Consider the following 24,469-nt stretch of genomic DNA (forward strand, 5'->3'; position numbering starts at 1 on the left):
TACGACGCGAGATAAGAATTGAGGAAAGTGTCGAAAAAGATCCATTTCTCGTTTGTTCATTGATAAGTAGAATCTAGGAGTCTAGGAATCGGGGATTTCAAGGGAACGTAGAAAAGAATTTTCCTGCAGGTATTATTGATAACCAAGGACTGTAAAGAAATGTAGAAATTTTTAGAAATTTAACTCTGCTGTTCTCCTCGCTTCCTCTTCGTGTTTATATCTCATTAGATACCTTTCTTTTTTGGAAGACGTTGTTCATAAAAGACGTGAAATGTTCAAAACCTTGTAACTAAAATCAAGTATTCTAAACCTATATTTTAATATGATAGTCCCAAAGAAAGCTACAGTTGATCGTAACATTCTTATAAAATTCCATTGACGAAGACGGCAACCACTCGATCCACTGACACAGAACACGCGAACGTTCCATTACCAACGAACATTCATTCAACGCAGAATCTTGTTAAAGAAATGCCTCCCAGAAAGCGAACTTTTTCTGTGCAAAACAAGTCGGGGACTCGGGGGAATCGTTTCCGCGGACATCGTTCTCGTGAAAAGAGACAAAGGCGTAATTATTGCAGCGGTATCGCGGCGACGATTAATGCCCGCTATCAATGGCGGCCCGACGAGAGAGATACGCGGCTTATTAATTAATTGCATTCACAGTGCACGCATGAGCGAACGATGGGAGAGAGGGAGACAGAGTGTGCAAAATCGAAGGCCGATTATTGTAGTCGCGTCTCCCGCGATAGATCCTCGTTAGCGGCGTCTATGATCGGGCGTCAGTTCGATCGGAAGGTTAACAGGCCGTCGCAAACAACGCCGTCGAACGTTCCGCAATTTCAAGCGTTTATCGATCCGACGTCGTGGAAATCGCAGCAATTCCCTCGTCCCTCTACTCCCAACGAGGAACTAGACTAGACAAAATACGAAAGGGATCGCACGAGGTTGACAGTCGTGCTACTATTCACGAATAGATAGAACAGGTCGATTTGCCTGTGACCGTGAATTATCGATCATTCTTCGTCTACGACCGCGAAATGGGGAATATCAGCAGATTCTTGGGCTTTCATGATATTCTGTTGGAGATTCTCGCTGTTTATGGGTGTTGCGCATGGAGGATAGTTTATGGAGGTGGTGGGAAGCAGTTGGGTGGAAAAGATAAACATGTTAGGGATGATGGAATGCATTTGGTCACTAGACAACTTTGCGTGTTTAATCTTTTAGGGTAGGCGAGAGCCGGAATTTTTATCTTGCTGTTACAATTTTGTGAAGTTTAAAATGGTACGTTATATTCTAGAATTTCTATAACATATCATTTAACAGATAAGATCATTCTGTAATTAAAGAGTACGTCTATGGTACTAGCAAAATTACAAACGTGTATAATTAGAGATTAATCGTTCAAGGATAAAATTTCTACTAAAAGTATTATTAACATTTCTATGAAAAACTCTACTAAAAAGATTTCTACAATTTTCTACTGAAAGTTGCATTTTTGTTAAAACAAATGTCTACTGATAGTTGGAAGGTTTAATCCAAAAATGGAAGTCGTTTAATCTAAACGATCAAATAAACGAATCAAAATTTGTATCAATTAAAAAAATGTATTTCACAGAGGATTACAGAAATAACCTTGTTTCGAGCTGCACTTTTATTCATCCGCATTCATTATTTTCTTTTCTGCACGTGAATGAATGGCTCCAATATTATATGTTTTATTTACGAAGATAATTCCATGAATTAACCTCTGTCTCTCAACGGTGATCAATGAACTCGAACACCCTCGCCTTTTAACCAAACACATTCTCAACCTCACCCTATCTACAAGTCGAAAAGCCTGAACACGACCGTTTCAAGGAGGAAAGCTAAGAAACTGCTGAGCCCCTCTGCATATTTCGTGTATTTACGAGGAAACTCGTTTCCCTCTTTGCACGCGTTTCGCGTAAATCCGTGAAAACATACTGCTCCCGGTTTCTATAGCGAACGACGTCGATTCGGGCCACGTAATTCTGGTAAGTGGAGCCGAATGTTTGTGAATCTTCGTTCGATGCCGCATATGGACGACCACTTTACGATTATGCTATCCGCCGGAGGTCGAGAGTCGTTCGTTCGCGACCACCGGCGAGTACCCGCTTCCTTTCGGGTATTTTTCCAAACCGGAGCATCCTCCGTACACGCTTGTTCCCCGGGGAGCTGGCAGCTTTATTCGACATGCGTATTTCGTAAACTTAGCGGTTCCCCATTTCATAGAATTTATGGAGTCCGCCGGTCGAACGTTAAGATTCAGACGTTATGTGTCTGGGATCGCGTGCTGCGACGACACAAACTGCTTACGCACGGTGTTTTTAGCGAAACTTTAAAGGTTGTTGGTTCATTTTGGATCGTTCGGTAGATTTACGATTGAGTAATTGTACGGTGGTGAAAATGCGAATTTTGGAGATTGTTTTTAGAGTTTGACGTTTATAGCAGCCGTAAGCAACAAAGAACGATTTCTTGAAATGCAATTGTCTTGAAACGTATGAAATCTTAAATCGAATGATAACTTGTTAATTATTTGATCAATAGTTAGATGAAAAATTTGCCATGCGATAGAAATAGAGTAATATTCCGTTTATCGGACTATGATGTAGCACAAAATAATAGTTTCAAACCTCAAATACATGTAATTAAGCAAAATAATCGTATTAGATAAATCTTTACAATACAATTATTTAATAAATAAAGTACCAACTAATCGAAGAAAGAATAAATAGAAAAACACGAGTGTTTGTAATTAAAAAGTGAATTTTTGTCGATTGATAAATCCGCTTATCTGACTTGAAATTCCCATTATATGACAAAATCATAGTCAGTGGAAAGAATCAATCAGGAAACCAATGAATCCTACTACATAAACTATTCGTCCATTCAATAGCCATAAAAATGATTTTTATTCTAACAAATACTCAGAACCACTGCAACAAGTCTCCATTTATTTCCAACACGATTTTGAATCTACACTTGTCAAGCTATACGCCGCCTTCGATTCGAGCAATTTTTCCAATCCCGAGTTCGCGGACGATAAAACTCGCTGCAAGCAACAAGTAAATCGTTCGTGTGGCCCGAGCACTTTCGCGGAATTTTTCCAATTCCGAATACCGAGAACGCTCGACTCGGATAAGCAGGCACACGGGAATCGCTTTATTCGCGGGCCACGGTGGCTTAATTTGAATAGCAATAACCAGAGACTGCTGCGAGGCAAGCGAAGCGTAAGAGCAGGGAAAACACAGTTTCACTGGATGCCGCGGCTTTTTAAATAGTTTTTCCAGGGGACCTTTAAGCCGTGGCCCAGCGGGAGTTCGCCTTGCCAGATAAGCGACCGCCTCCTAATTTCGTACGAGCTTTTCGAGACGCTCGCTCGACCGTGACTACATTTCAATATATTAAAAGAAATACTAGTTCAGGAAAAGAAAAAAAGAAAAAAGGAACCAGAAATATATAAAAGTTCTCGTCGATCAAATAGAAAATATCGAAAGAAGCGGAAGGGTACTCGAACCGGCAAGTCGCTCGTTAAAATTCTTCGACGACCTCCTCGAGGATACTCGTCCAATTTCCACGTACCTCGTTCAATTTTAATTAAACCCCGCCTAGATACGTTCTACGTAATCTACAAGAAACTCACTTGTAACTGTTGGAATCCCAGAATTAACAGCTTTCTCTAAGGAAATCCACCTTGCACCCCAACGAGCAACACACGGTTCAATGTTTCCGAAAACCACTTTTCCTTGTTTATCCACACTCGAGAAGCCCACTGCACTGACACTGGTTCAGGTTCACCTAAAGCTGACCCTGCGTTTACGTAAAACTCGGTCCTTCACCCTTCTCACGATTCAATCTCTTTTACACTATTTCGAATTTTTTTTTTTTACCCTTGATTCGATTTTTTTTACGATTCGAGAAACTATCTGCCGCCGTCACTTTCGACGAACGTGTTTTCAAACGTGTTATTCGATTGGAATGGGTCGCGAGTAGCGTAGTTTTGCTGATCCGCGGACATCTCACGGGACAGTGGTGCACGCCACCGGTCGCGTTGCCACCCTTAACGAGCGAACAGACACCGAGAGCCCCAACGCGCGCGGCTCATGTCGGCCAACTGACTCCGAGCGCAGAAACCTCGGGGCCCTTCGGCTCTTGAGCGCCGCTGCTGCTCGCTCGCCGTGTGGTGGTGGAGACGCCGTCGACCCTGGTGGTGGTGGAGACGTGTCTGGTGGTGGTGGCAGTAGCGGCGGAGACGAGCTGAACCCGCTGTGTTCGAGCTGCCACGCTGGTGGGAGCACGGATGCTGGAGCTCTCGATGGTTAGCTCGTGAACGCCGCTTCAGAGTGCCGCGCGAGCTGCCGAGAGAAACGCATCGACGCTGCTGCTACGAGTAACTTCGTTGTCTCGTATGAGTTTTATAGAAACATTGGAAGGGATGAGGAGGTTTTTTGAAGGTTTTTGGGAGGGGTATTTGAGAAGAGAAGAATTGCCGGGGAAGTCTGTGGTTTACGATTTTTGGGCGGAGTCCTTATGGTGGAGTTGATGTGTTGAATAGGTCGATGTTTCGATATATCGGATGATCGTTGTACCGTGGCTTCGAAAGATATTCGTATACGTAATCGTATTTGTTGTAACATTTGTATATATATACTAATGAAACCAGTATTAAAACATGCTGATTCGATAGAATCGTTTTATGGCTACAAAATTGCTAGTACGTATCTTGATCAATTTTAAAATTGTTTAAATCTTTAGAACATATCGATATCATAGTATTTATAATACACACAAAGTTAGAGAAATGAAATACTTATGTAATGAAATGAAGAAATGAATAAAAAGTGAAATCGATTAGTTTGGCTTCGGAGAGTCTCGTATAACGGCAGGATAAAAACACGGTTAGATTCTTCTATTAAAAAGAACATACATACGAAGCCATTGATTTTTATGATACAATTCTGATTCTTCTCATCGGTATACGCAAAGCTACCAAAACATCTGCGCCAAATTACATTGCATTTACATAAGCCCAATCCCACGTTACGCGAACCTTTATGCAACCAAACCGATAAAGAAAGAAAGAAAGCAAAACTAACGGAAAAAATGCCCAACAAACAGCCTGCAGAGTTTCATCGGATCCCATTAAAAGGCAACCCTTAAAAGGTGAACACTCGGCGTTCGTTTCCTGTTGGACGTCGTGGGGTCACCGGTTCACAGCCGACGTGGAGCCTTAATAAAAAAGGGTTCAGGAAATCAGAGACGTTCTTCCTGCTTCTTAGCATCGCAGCGTTTTTTTAACCGGTGCATAAATTTGTTTTTTCCCCCGAATAAATACGCCGGCCATTTATTTACGATCTTGCTGTTTCACGTGACCCGCAAACTCCGACCACCCCCGCCCTCTCCGCTGCCGCAGGTCGTGGCCTATCCTCTTCGATCTCCGGTCTTTTCTCGTTCCCTCTGTTGAACGCCGAACTGGCCAGGACTTGTCGCAACGCTAACATTCGCCCGGATAAATAAATATTGACCGTCGGGGCAGGCACCGCAAACAAATCCATTAATAACAGGAATTTAACCCCGTTGCGGAGGTGAACTGGCGCTCGCGTATTTAGTCGCGGCTCGTGGTTCCCGAATCACGTGTCCTGTTGCCGGCGAAATCGGCATTGTCAGTGTCAATTTATATCTGCGGGTAGATCTACTGTTACGCTAGAATAATTTAATAACGTTCCGGCAGGGGTGAGTTCTCTGTCTTTATCAGCTAACCCGGGCGCATCATTTCTACGCACGACAGAGAGGATCCTTCGTCCCTGTCGCGCTTGCCCTTTGTCCAGCTTTGTCACGTTTGAACCTAAAACCAACTGGAGGGAGCATAGTGGGCGATTGATCGTCCGATAGGGGTGAGGAAGAGAGAAGACGAGGGAGAAGAGAACAATGAACGGCGACGCGCAATTAGCAAGACTGTAATCAAATATAGCTTGATTGTTAATATCGACGGACATGGTTCCGAGACAGAGCTTCCTGTCTCGTTAGTACCGTGGCAAACACACGCTGTAACCTTTCCTTCCCTCTCGTGAGCGACGATGGGAATCGGGGAGGGGGTTGATTGATTGGGTGATGGAGGCGCGAGAGGTTAACTTTACGTATGGCTTTTTTTGGCCTCGTTTTAACCCTTTCATAGGGTGTTTGCATAGGGAACGATTTATAAAATATGCACCTTTTTATTATGCAAATTTGATTTGTTATAAATCAGCAATTTTATATCATACGAAGAGCAGTATATCAAATCTATGGATTTAAGCTACACGTCTAGCCAAATGAAAATATATAGTTCCATTTAAGAAATCAAAGATCGACTTTACTCTCAAAACATTATAAAATCCATTATAATTATAAAATCCATTATAAAATCTCCTTTTTGAAACAGAAAAAGCTTTATTTCCATTTCATTTTTTTCACATATTTCTCCATACAGAAGATACTCCAGACAAATTCCATAGAAACCTCGTACAGTAAATTGAAAAGTAAATACCACGTACAAAATACATCATTTACATTGGAAAATAATTAATGATTATAGTATGAAGTTCAAAGAACGTACCATACTTAATATCTCGTCAAAGAACTTTTCACAATACAAAGGACTTCAACGTCGCACGTCTTCCCCGTCAAACAAACAACAAAAAGACTAAGAAAGAACTCCAAATAATCTATCGTATTCCTAAAAAGGTAAACCGGATATATTACCGAACCGCGTGTCTAGCCTCTAGACGCATTCAACAATGGCGTATCGCACGCGACAGCGCACAAATTGATCAGCGTATAAATACAAACGTAGCAGCGATCTCGTACCCAAGACGACGGCACGTCTCCCTATCACATATCTATTAGCCGCGACTGCTCGACGTGGCGCAGACAATGGAGAAGAGGAACCGGCTCGACGAAAATTCTACCCTTTCTACCTCTCCACGACCTCGCCCCCTTCCATCCTGGGAACTCGTCCCGTGGAAGATGATCGTCTCGTAATCCTATATAAACACGGTTATTTTTATCCCATTATAGGGCGGTTCCGTAACGGCCTGTAGAACACGGGGCCTGCATAATGCCACGCTGTGCGTGTACACGGCCGCTTCTAAGGGCCGCCGACGAGTAGGGATGACCGCAGGATCCCGAGGGGTGCACCGGTGCCACACCCCCTTCTCTGCTCGCAACAGAGCACCCAGCAGGGGGGCACCCGGTGCATGATACAGCCCTTCGAGGTCTTGTCCTGGGGCCTGCACCAGTCGCATTCCTCGGGGGACCGCATTTTCCTTCGTCCATTGGTGAAAGGAACGAGTTGGGACGACGTGGTCCAGCGAGCAGGTCGAATTTTGATCGACTTTATTTTAGGGATTTTATGTATATTATATACAAGGTGCCTGAGAGAGTTGATGTTAAATTTCAGAAGCATGTAGTAAGCATTAAAGCAAACAAAAAGGCCGTAATAAACGCGTGTCCAACCATCAGATTGAGATATAAGATATACCTGTGAAAAGGATATAAGATGTACTCTCCAGAAGGTTGGTACCAATTTTCTGAAACACCTTATGTACATGTATGTATGTAGAGGTCTTTTCGTAGTGAAATTGCGTGAGAGTATAACTAGTAGTGATGGGAAATATATTTTGTTGTGAAAGGTTATTTATGTATGGAGAAAATGTAGTGTAAAGAAAATATGATATGGTGTATCGTTCCAGGGATATTTATTGGTTAGGGGTTGTTTCCACTTGGATGAGAATTTTCTTTATTCAATGATACTTTGGATAAGGAGTTAGTTCTGAATTTATCAACGTTCGTTGAGGTTGGGGAGTGACATGGTTCTTTATTAACAATTTTACTTCGTGATATTGCTATACAACTTTATACACTACAAGATATTCTTGAAATATTTTCAAGGAAAAATGGATTCTTTGCTGTCAAGTACTAGTACCAATATTTTAGTGCATTTAACAACGTATTCGCTCTGGTTCGCATGAAGAATGCCGAACACAGCCGGTGCTCTATTTTTGTTTACCCGTAGCATGGTGATTCCGCATCGGTTTATTTTCGTGTAGTCCGCTACATTTCCTAGTTGTTTCCCCGTGCATCAATGAGGGTTTCTTTGATGTTCTCCAAGCCGACCTTTTCAAGTGTCTGTGGATCTTGAAACGATGCGGGTCCAGCAGTGAACAGCGAGCTTCGGTCAGCTCGTCGAACACGTGTCGCACAGTCGTCCACGAAATTCTATGGAGCACGTGACGCCATCGCTTTGGAACAGAAACTCATTTTCGAGTCTCCGTGATGCTAACGACATGCCTCGTCACGTTGTACTACGAGGAGACAAAGATTTCGTGAAATCTGTCCGAAAAAGAAAAAATCTGCGCGCCAGACATCGTTTGATATTGCAGGAAACGAGAACTGCTTCGTTCGTGTCTAATATTTGAAGGTTTGGATCAACTGCACCTCTGTGAAATTGTTCGAGGCACGTTTTTCCACGGGAAGATTCCCAAAGTGCTCGTTTTTATAGGTTGCTTTCCTTAAGAGGGAAATCTTGTAAGGCTGTTCCGTTTCGCCAGGACACCGATGGAACTCGAGTACGCAACCCTCCTGGTTGTCCCTCGTCCTTGAGAAACGAACTTCTGCGGTCGAATTCCAACTGGGGTGATTTTTTTATAAGAAGGAAGACAATGGGAAATCGGCAGTCGACAAATTAAATTAAAGCTGTTGGAGATGAAAGTAGAATGTTTAAAAGAATGAAAAGATGATTTCAAATTGCAAGCAATAAACGTAACTTAGTTGAATCGTTTTCTTGGTGCTCGGTGAAAGGACGAATAGATTTCCTATTTTCTACGAAATCAGAAATTATTAATTTAACTTAGAAATTTTGAAAAGCGGAGAAAGAAGAGAATTTTGTGAATTAGAAAAGGGAAGAAAAGACGATTGTCTCGAATCTTTAAGAATATATATTTGCGGTATAGGTAACTAAAATATCATCTCTGTGCTTGGAAACTGTCGATGAATTTCTTCTTTCTCTTCTACGAAGATCGTGTGGTACCACAATTAGGAAGATCCGTATTAAGAAAATGACAAATAGCTCTAAAAACATAAAAGGAGGGTCTCTGCCAACCATGAAAAAAGGAAAAAGATGCATTATCGGGAATCTAGAAAAACGAATGTTTGTCGAACAGGTAGCTCGAATATCCCCGCGTCGCTCGAAGAAACCTAAAACGCAAACACTCGACCAGATAGTCTTTTCCAATTTTCTTCGAAAGGACAGACTTATCCCAGATCGATTACTCTTCGAACCATCCATCCTTTTTTCCACGTTCTTCCCTCGAATGCACCAGAATCTGGCATCACTCTACTTGGAGATCAAAGTGTCCGATTTTCTGCGGAGAGATAGTCCTAATTGACTGACCGCGTTAGCGATAACCTTCGTAGCCTGCTTCGAAATTCCATTGTCGAAAAATCGAGAGAACCTCCACGACTGACCATCTTTTAAAGATTCGAAATCCACGGAACCGGTCGACGAAAACGTGGTTTCGCGTAACAGGAGACAAACGATCGATCACGCGACGTTTGGAACAGAAGAAACGAAGCGCCGAGCCACGAAGTGGAGTTCGACGGTGGGAAGGAAAAAGCGTGATGCGAGTCACCGACGAAATTGCGAGGTCGCATCGAGGAAATCGATGTATACGACGAGCGGTCGTATTTTTTTACGCGGCTTGTCAGCGGCACCATTAATTTTCCCGAGGAAAATAGACGCTGCCTGTCTAGAGTTACGACGCGAGTCTCCTCGAGAGTCCACTGGTGAAATCTGAGCCTGTCCCATTTCTCGTAAGAAAAAGGAGGAGAGGCAACGCGCGGGTGGATTAAAAGGGGAAGAAAAGAAAGAAAGGACGAAAAGTGGAGGGGAAAAATGGAAAAAAAGGACTCTGAAGGTGGAGGAGCTCGGGTGAGGAGGCTGTCTCGAGGGCTTCCTCGAGATATCAAACGGAAAGGGAAAAATGAATACTACTTGGAAATTGTTGAAAAGGAAGAAAATGTTACGCGTTTTATTATTCAAAGTGTATTAGACCCCGGTTATGAAACGTGAATTGTTGAGTTTGGCTAATTTGCTGTGATATTTGTGACTAAGGACGTGGTTGGAATGAATGTATTCTACAGACCAAAAGCGAGTTCTAACAAGCAATTCAGAATAATGAAATATATAAGTCACAAGCCAAACTGATCGACTCCACTTAATGTCTGTATCTTCGCTTGTTATTTCTATCTCTACCTGTTATCTAAATGTAATAAAAAAGAATAAGAAAAAATAGAATTTGGTATAATAATTAAAGCGACTAACTGGTCAAATTATAAAGTTAAACATTGCATCATCGAGAAGATATTCAACGAAAACGTATTCTGTGCATATTTCGTCTCTGACGAACGTCCATTATCTTCCAAACGATAAGTCGAATGAAATCGACTGTGCCGTAAAAGATGAAAGAGCAGAGTCATCTTTCATGGAAAACAAATTCGAAATATTCGAAGATAGATCCTGAAGGCCTTTGAATCGACTCCTTTATCTCAACGCCCGAATCTCCGTCGTCCTCGTCGTTCCTAAAACAAATGAATCCACTCGAGGCGAACCGGACGAACAGGTAAGCGATGTCGAGAGCCTGTCGACCGCTCGAGGTCTGCCTCTCGATGCCAAGTTGCTTCGGCTTGCTAATAGTGCTTAATGGAATCGATAAGTTGTAGAACAAATCTGTGGCATAAAAGTCGCTCTGGTCGTAAATTCGAAAAGAGACGCAGGTTCGTCTCGAATCTTGTCCTTTAGAATCCTTGCGTTATGTAAGGGCGGAAGAGATAGCGCCCTCCGCCTAGAGTAGACTCCCTTCTTGTTTTCTTCGTCGTTTTCTCATTTTCTTTTTTTTTTTTTATTTTTACGGCTACCGTCTCGTTCTTTACGATCGCTTCAAACGTTGTTTTTATGGGTAATAAGATTATTTTCGTTCGAATGGGACCGTTTTTCGACACTAAAAGCACGAAAACGCGTTACGACATTGCCTCGTTCCGATTTGTGGTCGTTAAGCGTCGCTGTGATTTCTACTTATCCCGCTCGAGTAATCGAATGAAATATTCCTGTTTAGTTTCACTTTCGAGGAATATCTTGAGTAACTAATTTTTTATAGTCCTACATCCATATTACCTGCCAATTCGAAACTTTTAGAAACTTTTTTCCTTCTCTGAATTTTGCCGAGAAACGAACAATTTCCACGAAACTACTCAAAATCAAACCGATTCCCTAAAATTGAAAAATTAAACGTAGAACCTTCGAAATAAACGCTTGGTTGACAATTAAGGATGTGTGACAGTTTTTGTTGTAGTCATTGTATGTAATTCGAGACAATCGAGTTGATCGTACACACACGGAACAAAAATCCCATGAATCTCGCGAGATATGTTGGTTTCTTCTCAAATTCGTATAGGTCGGTCGTGATTCCATTAGGGGTAGGTATCTTTGGTTGATCCGCCGGCTTCCTGTCGGTCCTGGCGATTCCCTCCCGCACAAGATTCGCCAAACTCGGGAGCACTCTTTTAAGCGCCTCGTATTTCCCGTGGGAACACGACAGGCTACGACAAAGGCATGAAAAACGTTTAATAAATAAATTGATCGGGTTTCTCTTTTCTGTCTTTCTTTTATTCGTGTTCTTTCTCTGCTCCGTCCCCTTTGCTTTCGTAACCGCGTTCCCCGGGCTTCCGTCCGAAAGGTGGTCGTCCCCTCCCGTCTTCCGGAAACGCGACACCAGAGGCTAGGCTCCAACTCACGTTTCATTAGCTCGCTAATACCCTGGCGACGTTTCTGCCTCCGGGAAATTATTTTTATTATATTGTTGTCGCATTGCACACAATGGAAAGCTACCGTTGGTGGCTCGGTTTACCCATATGGCTCGTTTCGAATGCCTGCAGCGCGTTGAATTTTCGAGTACCGCCGTTTCAACTCCCCGTTACTCGCTGCTGATTGTACTCCGGTTTTCGGGCACAGGATCTGGGTCGAGTCCCGGCCGAGTTTCGCCGTTTCGATCAGCGTGGCGATCGAAATCCGCATTGCGCGTACAGAATTTTCTAAGCTGACCTGAAAACGAACAATTGCGTATTCGCGTGGAATGAGAGATCTACTAAGGAAGATTGCAGTTGAAGTCGAATGGACGAAATGTTCGGTTGTATGGTGGAAGAAAATCCATTTAAACGTCAGTTCTAAAGATAGGACATTTCTACGGTAAAATGTATCAGAATTTAGAAATGCATAGCACTCGTCGTCATTGGATTTTCCTCAAAATCAACCAAAAGCAAATCGGTCCGTTTATACAATTGAATATATTCCTTAGAAACTGTACGAAAATTCGTTTTATTCGATTCCACATTATACCATTCTGGATAAAGACAAACGCATCGATAGTCAGCGGGTAGGACTCGTTATTCCTGTTCGGTGGAATCGCGTTGAATAGCCGCGCGGGCAAAGCCTTCGGCCTATTGAAATGCGGAGGAACGTGTTCGCGGGGTTGCGGCGCATTCACGATTGCATAAGTGGCGCAACGGGCGCATAAAGCCTGTTGCACGGCCGCGTATCCCGCAGCGGGAGAGAGCGGAGATCGCAGAGTGCCTACTCGAGTTACTCGCCACTCGTTCACAATTGTGTCACCCCGCTGCCAGCTCTGTGTCGCGAGCAACGATTCGCAAACGGCCGTGTAATGAACGCGGCGACCGGCTATTTTTCTCTCTTTTTCTTTCTCAATTTTTTTTTCTTTTCTTCGAAATCGACCGGCTGTACGGTACACCCTAATTTTCCCCGGCAGTTATTGTGCTCGATACGATTCGACTCTGTCGATCGCCGCGGGGAAACCGTGTGTACCCGGCGATGGTTTAGAATTTTTCAGCGTGTCGAGTGGAGCGAGCATATGGCGTGTCGCTGTTCAAGAGGAGAATCGAATCGGTTAGTTTGCGAACTGGTCGCTGTGGTTTGTGAAACGCGACAGTCTGGAAGGTGCTTTGGTACATACGGAGAGGTATCGTGGAGAGGCAAAGGCTGCTGAGAGCGTCTGTTCCATTCTTTTAATCCTCTCGATATGGAACCATTGAAAAGATCTTTGATATGTCGGTTCAAATTGATTTTGTTGACATGGGAAACATGCGGAACAATATTTATATATTTCGTACAATTAATTTATGACGTGATTCGTATGAATGCAAATGGAAATAATTCTGTGTTGTAGAAAAAATATATACTATGCATGTAGAAACATACTACTAGAAAATGACGATTCGATGTTTGATATCTATTGTACTGTGTATGTATATGAGTAGAAATCGTAGAAGGTTCCTTGAATAAATTATTGTCCATCGTAGGTAATCTTCAGTAGCTTTAAACGACTTTCAGTCATAGATCGTTTAAAAATAAGAACAGATAAAAGAATCATACTATTCCACTTAAGAAAAAACGTTCATCTTTGTGTTTCTTCTGTACCTCTACTTCTAAGAAAATCATTAATACTAGATCTTAAAATCCCACGAAACCAGAGAAGCCAAAGAAGAGATATGATGAATTCACTGATAAAAATTCATAGAAATATGATTCGAATGAAGTAGGATTTATTTGACTATCTACCTAGGAGTTGCATTTAAAACCACTAGACAATTAGTAATAATATTTGACTCGTTGTTTGAATGTCTCTCGTGTTTAATATAAAATCTCATTCTCTATTTATAACAATCCTAAGATATTCATCCCTTCGCGCTTCGACATCCACCGATATATTTTTTTTCACTCTACTATGTATCCTTGGAAACACGAGATCCTAAGTGAGGATGAAAAAAGAGACGGTTCAGAGCCTAGAAAGAGACTAGTCGATTCTTCTGTTCCGAGGAGACAGCGGTTCGCCATTAGCGCAATCTAATCGGCAGGGTCCCTTAATAACAGGTTGCTTCTCGACGTTCTGACCGGGGGAAGAAAGAAAATGAGGAACGCGGTCGTGAAAGAGAGAGCTTGGTTCGGGGGTGAAAGAAAGAAGGGAATAGGCGGGGACACACCGCGGGCAGAAATTCATTCGGTTTCTCGGATATATACCATCTCTGTAGACGAAGGATTCTTTCTCTGTAATCTCACGGGCCGGGCTCAATTAATGCCTAACGACAAAACCGCGGATAGGAGAAGATGGGAAAGACCTTGAGGGGTTGCCGCGTGGGACTCAGGTCCGTAGCAAGAATGCGCTGCGCGCCATTCGGTAGATACCGCTAATTGTGAAGGCGTCCTCCAGCCGCAAAATTGCCGGGCACGCGCTCCGAGAATGCGCGTCGAATCGCCGCCACGACGTTTCCTTCCTTCCTTTCTTTTCTTCGTTCTGACATGCGGCTGCTTGCCGCCAACTGTTCACTTTCCTGGCAGAGCCAGTCTTTCTTCTGGGAAGTCGAAAGCAACTCGTTTTCCTTCTCTTGGCTCTTTCGACAGGGAAGAAAGGATTTCTTTTTTATTGCGGGGGGAGAGATGGATTGGAGTTTTCAGTAGTCAGGAGACTCTGGTGTTCCTTTTCCTCGTTCAGGCGGAGTGTCTTCATCATCCTGGCTGTGATATCTGGATAGAGAAGAGGCTAGATATATGAGTTGTTCAACAACTACATTGATCAACTATGTGGATTGAAAGGCAGAAAGAAGCGACGATGTTGCAAACACTATTTGTGAAATTTGCTGTTATTCTTCTTTTTCTAATAAAAATAAATGTGACAAAATTGGAGTTTACGAATGAAATTGACAAAAAACCGGAGTTGATCGGTTTGTCATCTTGATAGATATAAAATCGCACGTGTTTCACCCTTCGACCGATCGTCGCAATAAACGTGATCTGTTTCCCGTTCTCGGAAACCCACGAAACTCTGTCATTATTCCGATAGTCAGAAGGACCTCCCTGTCAAACGAAGACACCAATACCCATGGTGGAAATCGAGGAAGAGAGAAACGTCTGGTTTTGGAATTACAAGCGCCGCAAAAGTGGCAGTGGGAAAAGGTGGAGTTCTAACTGTTCGTTCCTTCGAATACCGTATACAGATTATGAGAAGATAGAAAGAGAAAGAACGAGAAGGATAATTCGCCTTCTAGGCGGGATGCAATCTGGCAGATTGTGGGGCACCAAAATTGCCGGGTTAGAGCAGTGCCTAGGTGGACTCGTCGCCTGCTTTCAGAAAACCAACGTGCCATTAGAGGTCGAAGAAGAGCGGCATGTTCTCCCTTCGCATCAATACTCGTCTCGACTGGATATAATATCGAGTCACCGGCGAATAATGCAACGGCACACATCGCCAGGGTGTGCCCTCGTGAGACAAAGGGAAGGATACTGCCTCCTTTTGTTTCTACGGCCACTATGGAACGCGAACGCCATCATACTTCCTTGATCTTTGCCCGTACCCTCCTTTTCTCCTCTTCGTGTGTCACACAGGGACAACCTGTGTACGCTTTGAGGGATTAAAAGCGCGGCGAATGACGACGTCGCTTTGAGAGATTTAGTTGACCGATCTTGAGAACAGCTGGAGGATACTAATATTCTGAAAATAACCATTGATTATAATAGAAACACGTATAATGTATTATGTTCGCGTTGACTAGAACTGTTTACGAAAAATTCACGAGTTACCTTCGTACCGACTGCGAATGAATGTACCATCGTATTTATCCTGAATGTTAGGAATAACTTGCGAGTAGGAAAATAAGCAGGCTCACTGTGAATCTTTGACTTCATTCTAATTTTTTGCTTTGATCTTCATTTGATCTTCATTCCAATGTGTGAAATCTTGAGACTTGGCTTTGTGGCATCGTCTGTGGCTTGAAATATTACCAACACAGATATATATGATAAAATTATGTGATCTCGATCGATCTATGTAATGAATAATGGAAATACAAGCGAATTGTTAACATTATGTGAAAGAAACGTTATTCCACGATACTATAAACCGATCAAAGCTGAATCGATCATTCCTTCAGCTAACCTTCTTCACCACTGCTTCATAAGCGAATAGTATTCGCCATTCGTTAACAATTTCATTGCCCATTACTCGGAAAAGTATCCGCACGATCTAAGAATACCTCGTGAGCAGTTTGTGATTTGCTTAAAAACGCCAATGTGAACGCAGCCTTACGATCTTCGACGAAATCCGCGATTTCTTCATTTCCTCAATAAAATACTTAACATTCTCTCGCGAGCCTGCGTTAACTGCCGCGCGTGTTGCGAAGACACGCATAAACACCTTTCGAGACAGCTACGTATGTTCTTACCGTGGCTGTTATAACCCGAACTCATCCCAAGAAATTTCCGAGCATAAAATGTGTCGAGGCGGCGATTGAATCGGTTTGGGGGCGCAAAATAAGAGGACACCCAGGTATGCGTCGTGTAGCACGCGTGTTCCACGTCCTGGCAACGCGTTATCTGCTCGTGAAGGGGCTGCAGTCGTAACTAACGAAACTCATTTAGCACGTTCCGCTCGTCGAACGGTCTCATCGACCTGGTAATTAACATAATTAATATTCTGGCGACGAGTGGCTCCCATGGTCGAAAACAAGTCGCGTAACCTTTCGGCGGCGCAGCGTGTGGCTCTACCTGAAAAATACCTGCACGAACTGTACCGTGGAAAGAACGACGTTGAACGTGTCGTGGATACCCTCCCACTGCGAACAGTCGTGATCGATAACGGCCACAAAAGATCTGATTAATAGACAGATGGGGTTGCTTTCTCCATTTCGTTCTCGGCAAGATGCTTCCACGAGAGCGAGGAGAGGAAGAAAGGATAGAAAAGCTGACGATGACCATTCAACTTTCTTGGCTTGCAAGCTTTCCGACATGACGCCCGTTGTTCCAATCTGGTAGGGTTTGGGAGAGATAGCAAGACCCGAAAGCGTAGAAAGATTGAACGATTCTCTTGATCTTAATGTGTTCCAAGTACCGAATGGCTCGAATCTTTTCTTGGATAGCATGATTTTAATTGTAATCTCGGGGATGAAAGAAAAGAAAGAAGAATTTTTATATCGTTTACGATTACGAAAATAAAGTCTCAATCTGCTACGTCTTCTCAATTTTGAAGTGCGTATACCATGAAATAACTGGAAGATGTAAAAGACTAAAATAATACGAGTAATTTTTACTTCGTTCGAGTATCATGGAAACGAGGAATAAAAATCTGCCAATGTAAAGATCCATCGGATTAAGTTAGATTATACGCTAAGTTGATGGAAGTTGATGAAACGATTCAAATTTCAGATGTATCCAATTTGCAACAAACGATACCGATAAATGAAAAACGAAACAATATATAGAAGTTATTCAAACAATTTCATAATTTAAGACTACATATTCATAACTGCATATAAATATCTTTGTTATACGATATTTTAAGCTTTTCAATATCCAATGCCATCCTACATAAACTTGGGAGCCATTCACAAATCCATAGGTAGCGATGGACCGATACAACGGAGGGTTTCAGGAGACGCCCATCGATACTGGATGTCCCTACGGCTCACCCACGGTTACAAGGGACGTGGCTGGACCTGTGTGTTCGTTCCACAGGTGCGGATTTCGTCGATTTCGCGCATCGGCGAAGACCGCTCTATCAGGCAGCTGCAGGCCACCGGACTCCCATGTTTCACCCTCTTCCTTTCTTTCACGAACGTCTCTGTCCCTCGTTCCTTGTCCTGTCCACCTTGACGTCTTCCACGATCCACACGGTCCAGAGTAACGAACGATTCCGTGCCACCGGTTTTTTACTTCTGTCCACTTCTTTTTTCCTGACTGGAGAGGGCCAGGGACTTGCTCTCTTGACAGCCTCGTGGTTTCTCGTGTATTAGAACGTAGGGCTATTGCACAATGCGTTCAACAACACCGGGCCCTTTGTGCAATACCGACGGTAGCTTCCCTTTTTTCCTTCCTCCTTTTCTTCTTCAAAGACGTGTCCTTCTTCTCTTTCGCGCTTGTTTCCTTGCTCTCGTTTCGCAAGAGTGGAAAGATCTATCCGACCTTAATTCGTTCGCCAGTTCACAATGGCCGTCCGTTTTCCAGCTCGTCGGAGACGATGGAAAGCGTCGCTTTACGCCCGGATTTTCTTCTCGTCCGCCTTCTGTCATCGACCTTTTGTCTCTACTTTTCTTTTCTTCTCGAACCTTGTGTCATCGGTTTGCTTCTTGTTTGCGTGTCCCGTTTCTCGATTTACATTCTCTGTGGATTAGGTCTTTCTGTTTGGACTTTGAAATCTGATACTAACAGTGAGTTATTTCGGTTGTATCTTGCTTCTACATCTATCAAAGACTCTTTAATCTATTAGGCAAAAATGATACATCTGAAGAAATTGTGAACCAGAACAACAAATGCCGGCATCCTTAGATGTAATTACGTCGAGAACCAAATGTATTTTGAAGGGACATTTTGGGATATAGAGATAATTAAACGAATTTAGAACCAACAAATTCATAAGTAAGTTATTTACTGGCAAGGTAATACTATCAATCCTTAACTGCAAATTGAATCGGAGTTTTTATTTCAACAGTAGACAATTTTAACAGCTTCGACGTTATAATAAATCTTATGAAACAAATTATAATTTCTCTCAGTTTCATCTGCATGAAACATCGTATATTAAACAGAATAGTTACATTAAACTAATTCTTAAAACACAGTGATTAGCGAAACTACACGTCTGTGGCAATATTAAAGGTACGAACATCTGTAGTTAAGGGTTAATGCTCGTTATCTCGGTACTAAATCCTGAATCATCATTAGAACTTGTCTTCTTCGATTTCAATTTGTCAGTGGTAAAAACTGTAAAGGAATCGAGAAACACGCATAGATACACTGTTAATCACTGGATTCCTACCTGACCGGTCGGAAGACATGGTGTTTGCGTTCGCCATCGGGCCATCCATCGCGGACGCCGAGATTCATGTAGCAAGAGAAGATTCCGCAAACACGGGGCAATTAATATCCAGCCGGAGGATCTTCTTGTTGCGGCTCATCTTTCATCGTGCGGCATGTACGAGAGACGGGTCACGATCAACCAGCACTTTTTCATCCATCAATTCTAATTGATGCCGCTCGATTTACCTCTCGACGAAGCGGTTTTTGCGCGCGGATGATCCTACGATATTCCCCATAATTCACCTTGCATCATCCCCCTTGCTAGTTGAAAATCTTGGCAATCATCGTAATGGATCCTCGCGCACGAGAAAAATCGAACGACATCTCACGAATCCGCCGTTTCTACTTAATTTGCCATCGAGTCTCGTCTATCTTCCTTCCATGAGTTGCTGATGAAACTCTATCTCAGTGAAATCCCGTTTCTCAGTGAAATATTAATTTCAATTCGTTCGGTATTCGTGGAACGTTGAATTGGAAACGTGATCGATTAAGTTTTGATATGTGTGTAAGCGTTGGATGTTTAAGCATTGAAACAGTGATCACACGGTTTCATTTGCACATGATTATTATGAATCGGGAAGGATAATTACGATAAAGAATTTTATTTTGCAGCTTTGGATATCATTGTTCGTATTCCATATCATTCTGTTGTTTGGTTGCTTGAGGTAATAAATTAGTAACACGGAAACTTGATCGATACATTTTATATGGCGCAACTTGATTGACTCATTTCCGATAGTCATTTTCAACTCACGTAGGAAATAAAATGGGTTAAGTTTAGAAACGCTACTGTGAAATAAGTTAAGACAGATAGATATAATGCATATTATGCTTTATATTATATTATCGTTATTCGAAATTGGGAAATCTTGAGCTATAATATTGAAAAATGTGACTATTCGACTATCAAAATCGTACTGTCGAAATTTTTGCAAATATTTCGGAAAATAAAGCCAAGTGAAGGTAATATGTATCGGGAAAGATTGTTCGGATGTTGATCTTGACGACATGTTTGAAGGTCTCTGAAATCGGTGAGGTCGTCCGCTTTGTAAATAATTACTAATTTGTTTTACTGGCAAACTTGTTCTTGTCACAGAGAATTTATTTGCACTAGTAACTTACAACTTGCGATTTGTAATATTTATTCAGTAACATTAATTCAATTCTGCAAGAAGCCCTGATAGAAAGTTGATACAACCGGTAATAATTCTCGAATATACTAAGATAAAGTACGATATCAATTTTGAGAGAAAAAGTGCAGGAAACGACCCTCGTGATGCGGTGGAAGATGCGGCGTCGCGTGAAGACGTCGCGGGAAATTGAATCGAGCAAGCGTGATCCATGATAGTCATTATCGATCGTAGCCGCGGTCTCGGTCCTGATGAATGGAAACTGGTCACGTTAACGTTAACCGTAATTTCGCGATTGATGGCGGCTGCAGTTTCTGTTATATCGCGCAATGGAAGCCAATGATTCTCTCCAACTTTTTCGTTGTTAATGATCCCAACGATGAGTCTACGTTATATACAACAAACACACGTACACATAGCAAAACACTAACACAATCTACCATAATGAAATTACTAAAATAACGAAGGAGATTGCACATTAATTACCATGCAGACATTACGTGCTGCGTTCGTTAATTCTCGCAAGTTACAATGTAACGTTCTAAGAGAAACTTTCTCGAATAAATCAACGAGAATAAATCGAAGATCCCGCTCGTGACACGACGATGAAGGAATAAAGAGAAAAACTCGACGCGATCATCGATAATTCGGTAACATCGATCGTCTCCGGATTTTACCTTATCCATGGTACATTGAACCAAAGACCAGCGGAGATACGCGGAATTAATGGAAGCCCGCCTGTGGAAAATTAATGATTTAATGGAATTTAATTGAACGTCCGGCTTTTCGTCGGGCGACACCCGGCTACGTTGATTTATTCGAAAGCGTGACGGTGTCGATCGTGACGTAATCGCTTATCTTAATCCGCGCCCGCGAGAGGATGCTTCTGCTGCGAAGGTAAATGACGTTTCTCCTTAATGACCGGGGAAACGATAATCGAGTCAGCCGCTCGACTTAACGTCGATCACTCTCTTCCTGCTATCCTTTCTTTCTTTCTCTTCGCGTACAATGGCTCACGAAAGTATTCGAACGCTTATACAAAACTTCTATGCATATATGTTATATTATGAATAAATTGTATCTTTACTTTCTATAGGAAAGCAGTTTTCAAATTCGAAATCAGTGCAATTTAAACAAAATTCTCTTTTTATTTGATATTGGGATTAAACGTAAGTTTGTCCCGTCTCTTTGGATACTTCACAGATATCGATCATAATAGTTAACATAATAGGCAAGTTATTTTATTTACGCACTTGATTTTTCACGAAACATCGTGAATTAAGTACAAAATGTTTCAATTTACGGAGTCAGCATGGCTTTTCAGATCGGTTTCAAATTTTACCGACATATTCCTGATAGTTGTATCCCGATATAGCTTTAATAACATTTTTAGAAGTTTCCTTGGACTCACGCGATTTATTCGTAGAAATTTTCTACGATAAATACTTTCATGCGCTACTGTACACATCTTCCCTGTCCAATTTATCCATCTCTATCCCATATTCCGGCTCATTCAGCACCGATCTTGCTTTCTCGACACGCTTTTATTTTGAGAACGCTCTCAACTATAAATCAGATCATTTTTCCTTTTTTACTCCATAGTGGGATTTTTTTTTTCGATGAAACGAGCGTGATCTCAGTCGCGCGCGCGCGCGCGCGCTAGCACACGTAGCCTGATTAAAACGGGTTATTAATTACGGCCTGGCGTCGACGTGAATGAATGCGATGCCATCGATAGCCACGAACACGGTGGATAGAGGTGGGTTGAGGGGGTGGCTCTTTTATTTTCGTGAAAATTTCGCATCGGTACGTCGCTGAAATATGCATCGAACACTCGCGTGCCTCGGAATCGCGGAAGGCTCCGTTGGATATCGACGAAATTTGTGGCGTTTGAGCACTGTGTATTTAATTATCCAACGCCAACGTGTGTAATTAATATCGGCTTCTTCTTTTAAGCCGATCAATTTTAATTATAAGCACATAAAGAGCCAACGAGAGAGAGCAAGAGAGAGAGAGAGAGAGAGAGAGAGAGAGAGGGATAGAGAAGCTGCCGAGAACGATGGGGATTAATGAAAAATTCATGCCGTGATCCACACTGATAATTCATGCGAATCCGCGATGTATCTCTCTGTTACGTTTATTTGGACAGAATTTTGGTTTCGCCGACCTCGGCAATATGAGTTACGTGATGTCGTATCAGTGTCTCTAGAATTGATATAATTTTAAACAGGATTTTAAAAAGGATCCTTGTATTAACTTTAGTAAATTGATTTTAAAAGACCTTCAAGTAATTTTGTAATGATCTTTAATAGCTTTCATACCGCTTTGGAATAACCTTGACACGGTAAGAAACAGCCTTGGAAGATCTTTACGTGACGTTCAGCGAATCTTCGCACACCTTGACCTAACCTTAAGCACCCTCACGTGACCCTTGACAAGTACGTGTAGCTTTAACACTACCTTGAACGATCTCGAATGATCCTGAATGATCTTCAAACTTCCTTGAAATATAGCTATGTCATGATTCCAATATCAATGAGCCTTTGGTGTCTCTTACATGATCTACATCGATCTTTACATAAGTTCAATTTAGTTTCAAATGATTGTGCAGTAGTCTCGTTCCGCCATTCAAGTAACATTTGTCGCATTAACGAAATCTAGCGTTCCAATGAATTTTCCCACATAGTAACAATATTCATCGAGGGATGCTTCGTCTAACTAATGGTTCCGAAGCATCCGTTTTATAAAAGTGGCACGGATCACTCTAGAAAACACAATTGTCCCAAGCAATCAGGGCACAGAGAAGAAGAGAAACGGTGCCTTGTCGATGAACAGAGAGACATTTTCAATAGAGAAACCGTCGTTTGAATGCTGTACAGTGACGTTTGTGTCGGGTGATGGAACGACTTCATTAATCCAAATCAGACGTCGTTGAGACCGATGTGGTTGGCCTGGCTTTATACTTATTTCGAGCTCTATAACTTCACTCGTTCCCGCTTATTACTGTTCGATCGACGGCAAAAGGTAGCACGAGCGGTTAATTGACTTTTTGAACTTTCCACCCGGTGAATGAGCCAAAGGGGAGAGCTTTAAAGTTTCCGTGGAGTCGCGAAAGGGCGAAAGTCGCGATTGCACTGGTCTCCTTTTCCTCTTTTCGAGAGACCACCACTCGACGTCCAAGGAGATACTCTTCTTTACGGACGAACAGGGACAAAGATACAGACGTTCATAGGTACACCGTGCTTCTATCGAGAGGCAATTAACCACAGACGCTCTTGTATCAGTTTCATCCCGGCAAAAGAAATTGGCTGTTTGAAATGCGTTTTTTTTATTTTGTAGTAAACATTGAATAGTGATTAGTGTGTTTAATTTTTGGATAAATTATCGACATCTGCGGAATTGTAGATGTTGAAGATGCAGTATGGTCCAATGAAACATACGATTTTTCAGGTTAGAGATTGAAAATGGATAGACTGTCCTACAAATATTTTGAAAATTAATCGATATGAGATTTTTCGTACAAATTCTATGTATGATAAAGTAGTATTTTAAGAATCAATGGCGATATTAGTTGTAATATTCAACAAATAAATACAATTCTAATAAGCAAATTTAATTTGAAGGTAACTTAATATAAATCCAGGTATTCGTTACCACTATCGAGGAATTTCACTCTCCTCGCATTTCAATCACCTTTTCACGTGCTTATCAACTTTAATGTACATTATTAACATTTTAGGAGTGGCTGGGATTTCAAAGTCTTCTTTAATCTTCACGGAAACTTCGATTACTTATTAAATCCGAATATTTTCCGCGTCTACCGCTCTGGAAGATATAAGAACTCCTTTAATAACCCAGATTCGAAGTTCTCGAAACGAAATCTTCAATCCTGACCACACGGCAAGGCATAAAATATTCTATTCGATATATTTAAAATCCTCTTAAATCGCGAAACTTGCGGGGGCCGCGACGTCGATTTAAATGTCCCATCTCGATAGAACTTTTTCAAGTATCTCGCATAAAGAAATAAGAACATTTCACGATGAAGAAGACCGACCAAGAAGTTATTCTTTTCTCGCGAGGAAATAAAGTTTCAGATCATAGCTACATACTTTCAATCAAAAAGATTCTGAACTTTTTTCCCAGAGTAATTTTACGAAGTTGCCAATCTTATTGTCCTCGATGGCAACAATCGACTCCTTCCTATCCAAGAAGCGTGCGCTCCAGCTTCGATAAATGCTTCCACAGAGGTGTTTCAACCATGTTATTGGGTCTCGATAGCACCGACCGCTCGCACGTGCAGAAACGAAACGATTCCGCGGCCGTATCACGACGTTTATGTAGTACGCCCGCGAAGTTACACTTA

The 24,469-nt window shown here is 42.1% G+C and overlaps 2 protein-coding genes across 8 annotated transcripts in view; one reads left to right on the forward strand and one right to left on the reverse strand.

The window, feature by feature from the left end:
- Positions 1-4,151, reverse strand: part of LOC117160654 (netrin receptor UNC5C) — a 44,571-nt gene extending 40,420 nt beyond the window's left edge. For all 4 annotated transcript variants that reach the window (XM_076618508.1, XM_033341568.2, XM_076618507.1 and 1 more), the window contains exon 1: positions 3,665-4,151. The gene's annotated coding sequence lies outside the window, so the exon portion shown is untranslated. The remainder of the gene's footprint in view (positions 1-3,664) is intronic.
- Positions 1-24,469, forward strand: part of LOC117156111 (netrin receptor UNC5C) — a 252,403-nt gene that overhangs the window by 31,217 nt on the left and 196,717 nt on the right. The window lies entirely within an intron of this gene.

Source organism: Bombus vancouverensis, chromosome 5 (assembly GCF_051014615.1).
Source record: "Bombus vancouverensis nearcticus chromosome 5, iyBomVanc1_principal, whole genome shotgun sequence".
In the NCBI taxonomy this organism is placed as follows: domain Eukaryota; kingdom Metazoa; phylum Arthropoda; class Insecta; order Hymenoptera; family Apidae; genus Bombus; species Bombus vancouverensis.